At 39.7% G+C, this 9,357-nt stretch overlaps 1 pseudogene; it reads left to right on the forward strand.

Annotated features, from left to right (window-relative positions):
• Window positions 1–430: 430 nt before the first annotated feature.
• On the forward strand, window positions 431–875 carry LOC114054314 (annotated as a pseudogene).
• Window positions 876–9,357: the final 8,482 nt, after the last annotated feature.

Raw genomic sequence — 9,357 nt, forward strand, 5'->3', positions numbered from 1 at the left:
TTACATAAACCCTTAGCATTTAACAAGGTAAAAAAAAAACAAGTGAATTAGTAAACAATAAACAAACTAAAACGTTTTTGTTCTGTATCCCTATAAGGTCTATCTGAAGCTCAGCCACTTTGGTCTTTACTTTCTTTTTTCTTGCTTACCTCTCTTCCTTCTTTCCTATAGTTGTAATCATTGTATATTCAATTCTGGATCTGTTGATCTCTCTATACAGCAACCAGAATTTATTAACAGTTCCAAATAGGCCTCTGGAGGGAATTTGTGACAGGCCAATATTAAGAAGAAAATAGTACTGAGAAAAGCTGTTCTCTTTAATAATGTTATTTACATGCCAAACGCTGATAAAGCAAGAGCAAGATGTTCGGTCTTGAAAGTTTATGACTCCTTGAGCGGAGCTAGCGGCCGCTGAGGCGGGCTGGGCAGCAGGAAGGAGCGCGGGGCACAGCACATAGAGCAGAATGCAGACCACGGGGACCCTCCTCATTTCTCCAGCCCTGATCTGCTGCTGTACCAGGGGTCTGGTCAGGCCTGTATCTGCATCTGTCCTCAATAGGTCAGAGATCCGTTTTGAACAGCCCACTTCTAGCAGTACCCTGCTCCAGCTGGCCCATCTACAGCTCCAGACCTGTGCTATTTACTGGGACATCAACACAGCTGCCAAGTTCATTGATGCTGGGGCCGCCACGGTTGGTGTGGCTGGCTCGGGGGCAGGTATTGGGACAGTGTTTGGCAATTTAATCATAGGCTATGCCAGGAACCCGTCCCTCAAGCAGCAGCTCTTCTCCTATGCCATCCTGGGCTTTGCCCTGTCTGAAGCCATGGGGCTCTTCTGTTTGATGGTAGCCTTCCTCATTCTCTTTGCCATGTGAGGCCTCTGTGAAGGGTCTCCTGCCTCCATCCCGCTGCTTTGACTCCAGCCTCAAGCCCCTTGCTAGAGTGTGCCGAGCTTTAACATTAAACACCATGTTTCTCTAAAAAAAAAAAAAAAAAGTTTATGACTAAACAAACAAGTTTGAAAGACGTAAGAACTCTTATCAACACAATGACCAACCACAATCCTAGAGAACTGAAGATGAAATGTACTATGTCCAAATAGAAAGGTTATGAAACTTTTTTTGGTGGAGAGGTGAGGGGAGACATAGCCAATGTGAGAATTTTCTTTGCTTGATTATACATGATTATAACAGTGGTTTTGTTTTTCTTGTTTTCTCAATTGAAAGCGAGATGGTATAGGGGAGAAAATATGAATCTAAAAATAAAATATATTTTTTCAATTTTAATATTTTATTTTTCCCAAATTACATGTGAAAACAATATTAAACATTTGTTTTTTTATTTTGAGTTCCAAATTCTCTCCTTCTCTCCCTCCCTTCCTCCTCATTGAGAAGACAAGCAACTTGACAATAATTTTTTTAAAAAAGAAAGTACATGCTAGTGTTTTTATTTTAGTCAATCAATAACCAATTATTAAGTGCCTGTTATATGTCAGGCATATAGCTAGGCACTGAAGATATTTATAAAAAATGAGAAAGTTTCTTCCTTCAAGGAGCTTACTTCATTCCCTGACAATACAGACTGGTCATAAATAAGTAAATGGAGGAGATATACAAAAGAGACAGTGACAGGGTCAGGGAAGGTAACACTAACAACAGGGGGGAGATTCAGGAAAAAACTCTTAAAAGAAGTGGCATTTGAGGCTGAGGTGAAAAGGAGATAATTTCAGGCATGAGGAACAGCCTATGCAAAGGTGTAGAGGTAGGAAATGAAATATTACGGATGGGAAGCAGTAATTATACCAGTTTGGCTAGAACATAGTACATGACGGAAGTAAAGTGTTACTAGTCTAAACAGATAGGCTGGGGCTAAATTGTAAAGTTGTTGTTTTTTTTTTTTTAATGACAAACAGAGGAGTTTATATTTTGTCCTAGTGGCAATGGAGAACCACTGAAGCTTCTTGAATAAGTAAATGATGTGGACAGGCCCACATTTTAGGATGATCAGATTGGGCAGCTATGTAGTGGATAGATTAAAGAGATGAGATACTGGATACACAAAGACCAATTAATCTTGGTGGTTGTCCTTCATTCTTGAAGAGAACCAAAATGACATCACTATGTTGGAGTCAAGGTACATTGTGTTCAACTGTAGCTTATCAGACCAATAAGACCTTGGAAGGCTCTATCACAGGTTGGGCAAAAATAGTCAGATAGACAGGCAGAGAATTTTATTTCATTTGTATGCCGGCCTTCCCAGAGCTTCCCCCTCTCTCTCTTTTTCTCTTTCTCCTTCCCTCCTTCCTTCTCCACCCTGCGTCTTGACTAGGTCCCCAACAGTACCTAGAACCATGTGTGACCTCTCTCAAAGCTGGATTAAAGAACTCCTTTCCAAATCACTCAAACCAATTCCAACCCTCACATAGTCATTCAGGGTCACAACAGCATTTTCTCCAGCAATCAAAAGGATCTTATGCTGGAAACTCTGGGTTAATGGAAGAATGGTGGCATCTTCAATAGAAACAGGGAACTTTGGAGACAGGGTGAATTTAGAGGGAAAGATAATCAGGATCCAACAGACAGGGTTGTTTAAAATCCATAGGATCACTGGAGATATGACCCTAGAGGTCTCTCATTACATATACATGAAAAAGTTGTTATCAATGTCAAGTAATATTTACTTTTCATATATGTCAAGTCTAGGATTTAATATACTTTAAACAAGATTAAGAAATAGGAGAAAAACATACAAAGATCTAGCCTCACATACTTATTTGCATGCATATTACATTGATACCACCCCCACTCAAGTGTAAGCTCCAGAAAGGATAAAATTATTTTGTTTTGGTCTCTCTAGTCTCAATGCCTGGCACAGAGTACATGCTGATACAAGTCTGTTGAATCGAAATGAACTTTCTATTGTGTTCTCCATAGCAAAAATCACAAACCAGCATCCTTCTCACACTTACAGCCAAGACCCTAGCTTCCTACTTCACTGAGATGATTGATATCATCTTCTGCTAGGAACTCGTTCTCTCCCATCCTCCACACCTCATAATTTCTCTGCAGCATCACCTCATAACTTCTTAGGATGCCCTAAGAAAAGATATTCCTACTCCTCACCAAAGATACCACCACTACCAGTGAGTCTCTTATCCTATTCCCTCACTAATCTTCTTGAACTTTACCCCAACAATCCCTGTATCCCCTTTATGCCTTCATTCTCTCCTTTAAGTCATTTCTGTCTGCCCACAAACATGCCCAGGCCTCCTCCTCCAAAAACAATAGCAATGAACAAACATCCCTTTGAATCATCTGTTGTATCCATATGTCAAATCATCCCTCTCCTCTCCTTCACTGCTTAATTTCTTGACAAATGCTTACCATACAGTAAGTGCTTAATAAATGATTGTTGACTTACAGTAAATGCTTAATGAATTTTTGTTGACTTGACAAAACCATCAACACTCAATACTTCAACTTCCTTCCCTGATTGCTCCTCAGTCCATTTTATTCCATCATTCGCCTTGACCACTCTAATGAAACTTCTCATTTTATGGTTAACAGTGATCTAATTGCCAAGTGCAATGCCTATTTTTCAGACTTCATTCGTATTCCTTGACCTCTTCGTAGCTTTTAGCACTATTGGCCACCTTGTGCAGCTGGATCCACTCTTCTCCCTTGTCCTCAAAAGCAGAGTACTCCCATTTCTCCTACTTCTCTAGCCACTCCGGCTTTGGCTCTTCCAATGACTCCTCCTGGTACAATGGAAATAGCACTTACTCTGATGTCAGAGGACTAGAATTAAAACTCTTTCTGGTGATTACTATTTCCATAATCACTTAACCTCTGTGGGCCTCAGTTTCCTCATCTGAAAAATGCAGAGGTATATCTATATAGCCCCAGAGGTCCCTTGTAGTTCTAAATCTATAACCTTATTCCCTTGCAGGTAATCCCCAAATATGCGTACTTAATCCTCTTCTCTTCTCTCTGCTTGCTCCGTTGGAAATCTCATTAATTTCCATTTAAGAGCCAGAATACACCTTAAAAGACCATGTAGTCCAACTCTCCCCATTTTACAGATGGTGAATGAAACATTGAGTTATCTTTGAGTCTCTTTTCTCCTTCACCTCATATCTAGTCAGCCACCAAGTCCTATTCAATCCACCTCCACAACATCTTTCAGTCTGTCCTTTCTTATTTATTCCCACTGCCACCACCTCAGTAAAGGTCCTCATCACCATCCATGCATATAAGCTTTCTTACAGTTCTCTCCTACATTCTCATCCCTCCTGAAATTTATCCTTTCCAGAACTTCTTAAACTGTGAGTCATGACCACATATGGGATCACGAAAAATTTGTCAACTGTAGAAGGTTTCTGAACACATAATGACCAAAAATGAATTCCAAATCAAATGCATAATGAATTCGAGGTGTTTTTGGCAGTGCTTGTCCATGTTGCGTCATGAAACTTCGCTGCAGCCTTGGTCCTAAACACAAAGCATGTACACTTTGCACTGCACATGCCCGCAGATCAAGCAACAAGGAACACTGGCAAAACAGAAAAGGGGTCACGAGTGGAAGACAGTTTAAGAAGCCCTGCTTTATACCGTTACCAGAAAAGGTTTTCTTCTGCTTAGTTCTGGTATTAATAATAATTTATATACAAAATGTGTATTTGAGTATATATGTGGGTATTGAAAGTTTGCAAAACATTTTACATACATTATGCTAAATGTGTATATTATAGCATTTGATCCTCACAACTCTGTGAGGTAGGTGCTGTTGATGGAACCCTAATAAAGCTGCCCCCAGCCCCAATATTCCAACTTCCTTATAGGCCCCACTGAACAGCAGGCCCACTGCCTCTACCTAGCCATTGCCCCCCCATTCAATATCCTAACTTCTTCATATATGACTCACTGTTCACTAGAACAACAGGTGTATCCATGAACTCATATTTCTCACAGAAACAGCAGAGGTGTCTATGTGTTGAGATCCCAGCCACTGCCTCTAGCTAGCCACTACCCCCAGACCCATTCTTCGTATTTCCCACAGAAACAGCAGGTGTGTCCATGGTCTCAACCACAACCACATCCATCTAGTCTCAGACAGGACCACACTACTCAGTCAATCAGAAAGCAGCACCACAAAGGTGATCAAGAAGGATATGGACCCCAAAACAATAGAAGGGACTTTCCCTAAGTAGGCACCTGTGCAGTAATTGCAAAAGCTGTCCCTTAGGTGAACTTATGACATAGAGATGCTTATTATAAAATCATTATCATACATACATACCCAATAGGTTTTTCTGTATGCATTGTGGGTAATCGCATGCACAGTTCCACTGAGGCTGGGACCCCTCCCCTATTACCTACTCCCTTAACAAATCCTTCCTGCCTTTTTAATATTCATAATTCCTGTTATATAATTGCATATTTACTCTATAAAAATCTATCTTGCTTTCAGCAAAGTTGCTGGTTCCTCTTGGAACTTAGCCCACTTCATGAGAGGCATCAATCTTAATAAATGCCTATACTTGTATTAGAGGTGGTCTGACTCTGAATTCTTTGAGACAGCTCCTCCACAATACATCATGAAATCGCAACCCTGCTATTATCCCCGTTTTACAGTTGAGGTAACTAAAGCTCAAATAAATTAAGTGATTTGAGCAAAGCACCAGAGCTGTGGAATTCAAGCCTATGTTGTTCTGACCCCAAGTTCAGTAACTATCCACTATACTACAATGTCAAATAACTCAACTTGACTGTGAAAATAAATTACAGAGTTGCCTTTATGCAAGTCGTGGAGCCAAGCACTATGCAACATATTATAAGTCAATGAACTGGCAGATTCTTAAAATCCTGCCTGTATGTATTGGCATCACAAATGCTTCAGACTCACTAGGAATCTTGCCCACCCAACCAGAATCTTAATAAACTTGCTACTTGGACTAAAAGAAAGCTCGAGTGGTCGAATTCTTTCAAAGCAGACTTGCTTTGTATTTTGGGGTTCCTAGCACCCCTAGACCACAACATATTTTGATTCTCTGACCAGGAAACCTGCCTGATCTCCTCAAGCTCTTCTCCAGTCAAGACCAGATTTTTGTCTTCCAGACTACAGGCCATTCACCTACAATTGGTAGCAAACAAAGAGTACCAGCCCATGTCCACCCATCGTCCCCTGGGTGCAACCTATGCTCAGTTGCAGTTAAACTTCTCTCTGGGACCCCCTCCAGGCAGGGACAGTTCTACACCCCTTGCCAATAGGAAGCAGTTTCAGAAGCCAAGACATTCACCCCTTACCCCAAAAGATTTTGAATGCCATTTGTTTGAGGGGGGAATGATGGGGCACTAATGATGGACCCCTAAAAGACCTTGAACTTTCCCACAAATTTCAGCAACCAAGTTCCTGCCATTGACCTGAGGTATCTGGCCCACCCCAGCCCACCTTGATTACATAATCAGCTTACTAGACACTCTTTAATCCCATCCAAGCCCCTTTCTCATTACCTCCAGACCACCCCAGACTACTTGCCACTCCTTGGTCCCATCCAGATTTTCTCACAGTCTTTTTCTGTATAAAAATATCAGTCCAATCCTCATCAGATGTGGGGATTCTTAAAATCCCACCCAATTCTATTGGTGACACAATAAACCTTATCTCTGAATAAAAAAAAAAAGTCAATGAACTACTCAATATTTAAAGATTTTATGAAAATATAAGTCTATTTGCTATAAATTTTGATAATGATGTCCAAGCACTTTACATTTTCAATAAGGATTGTCACAGCAGATTAAGCCATGAAGAAGACTTCTTAACTTTTGATTAAGATATAGAACAAGCTACTTAAAGACTTTTTGAAACCCCCTGCACAAATATCCTATTTATTGGTGTAGGATAGACTAAGTACAATGTTGCTGGGAAGCAAAAGAATGGACTGTGACTTCTCAAAGTCAGTCTCAGATTTTGTGAGATTGGCCTGAAAGGAAAGGAAAACCAATTAAACATTTTTAACTCTTGCTTTAAAAAGTCTTAGCTCCTGTTCAAAGGTCATAGAATTTAGAATTAGAAGGTATCTTATATGCTATCTGATCCAGCCTCCTCATTTTACAGATACAGAAAGTAGAGCCCTGAAACAGGAAGTAGCTTTCCCATGGTTAAACGATTTTAGTAGTTGGAAGAATCAAGATCAAATCCAGGTGTTTCAATTCCAAATCTAGTATTATCTCACTCTACACATTGCCAACAACTCTCAATTTGTGTACACCTCATTACTTTGTCCACTTTAATAGCATATCTCTCTTGGTTGCCTCTAACAATATTTCATGCATATCAAATACAAAGTGATTTATTATTATTAATAATATTATTATTATTTGCTCCTTCCAAATTTCATTTTCATCTAGTATTTCTAAAGTTTTTCATAGATTTAGAGCCACATAGAGCAAAAAAGTGAGTGCTCACCCTAATAATAAGATGAAGGTCCTCATAAGTCACAGTCATAGCAACTAGTGAAAAGAAAACTTCCTAACTAGTCATGATAATTAGAGGTAAAATCACACTAAGCCCTGTACAGAGGATAATTTATCTGCAGTCTTTCAGTCCAATTCAAGTAAGTTCTTTTACAGCTAAGTTTTAATATAATGTCAAGGTAACCAAGATATGCAAATAATGACATATATTAACTTCCTTTCACTAAAATAAAATCTTGCAGCATCATTGGAAAAGTAATCCTACATTAAAACAGCAATATGAAAACTCCTGAAATTTGGAACTAATGCAAATACTCCTAGATGACAAATAATTTGGTGAAATGGGTCAATCAGTCTAGGTACGTTTACTCAGCAGAAAAAAAAATATTTGGAATAGATTATTAGATAATTAAGTAATATTTTTCTTCCCTGAAATATGGTTCCAACCCCCAAGCCATCCCTATATCTAAACAGCTTAGTCAAAAACCATTACTGGCCTTGAAGTTTGGAAATGTTAGTCTGCACTTGAACACATGATGACTAACATGAAATTCATTGTTCTTTCCACTACCCATATATTACAAAGAACTTCAATAGAGCACATAGATGAGAAGTGTGTAAGACATGTGTAGGCAAAGTATTTTGGGAAACTCGAAGACGGAGTCATTCCTTTTACCAGTTGTGATTAAAGACTCCATAATTGAGGTGGTCAATATGAGAAGAAAGCAAAGACAAGTAAACTGGAGAGAACAGAATAAAAACAAACAAAGGAGTACAGCCCAATTTGGATGTAGTAAAGAATGAATTAAGGAGAACAGTATGAGAAGTCTGGCAAGGTAAGAAAAAGGCAGGAAGTTTTCCTGTTCATATTCTGAAATGACATTTATGCTTTATTTGGTAGGCAATGGGGAGTTCCCAACAATTCCTGTGCCTAAGTGTGGTATTAATTCTTCCAATACTATCTCTCTCATTTATTACCCATACCATTTTACCATTTTTACCTACAAAGTCCTCTGGTGACAGGCAAGTAACGAAATAGCAGGTGTGAATACACTGGTAGCTATAGTCACAACCCTGCACCCAGGCAGCCCAAGCCATAGGATCATCTTCTCACTGAAAACAGCAGTGAGATTTGGCAGCCCCCTGGGAGCCTGAGCAGCCTTTTAAGGACCACACTGCTCACTACCTGATATGAAGAAGGTGCTATAAAAGGTACCCTAAAAATTGTCTGCTTACCCAACCCTGGCCTGTTTACCACAACAGATGGAACATCACACCCCGCGGTTGAAACACACCCAAAAATGTACAAAAACTTCCACTCACCATCAGTACATGGAATGTTCACACACTTATAGACAACACAAAATCCAGTAGACTTGAAAGATAAACAACTCTTGTTGCAAGAGAACTCAGAAATTATCACATTCAAATAGCAGCCCTGAGTGAAACAAGGCTGGCAAATAAAAGCCAGCTTACTGAAGTCAGAGTTGGATACATGTTTTTCTGGAGTGGGTGCAGTGAAGGAGAATGATGTGAAGCTGGCATAAGTTTTCTAATCAAAATTAATCTAATCAACAAGCTTGTAGGCCTACCAAGAGGAGTTAATAACACGCTCATGACAATATGACTGCTATTTACAGGAAAATGCCATGCCACCATCATCAGTGCCTATGCTCCCATTATGATGAATCTTGATGAAGTCAAAGAAAAATGTTGTGAAGACCTGGAGACCCTTATCATCAATGTGCCAAAAGAGGACAAGCTTATAAATCTGGGTGACTTTAATGCTCGAGTAAGCTCAGACTACCATACATGGCAGGGAGTCCTCTGGAGGAATGGAGTTGGAAACAGCAACAGCAATGGTGACTAACTTCTGAAGACT

This window comes from Vombatus ursinus, unplaced genomic scaffold (genome assembly GCF_900497805.2).
Source record: "Vombatus ursinus unplaced genomic scaffold, bare-nosed wombat genome assembly UNPS02014812.1, whole genome shotgun sequence".
Classification (NCBI taxonomy): Eukaryota; Metazoa; Chordata; class Mammalia; order Diprotodontia; family Vombatidae; genus Vombatus; species Vombatus ursinus.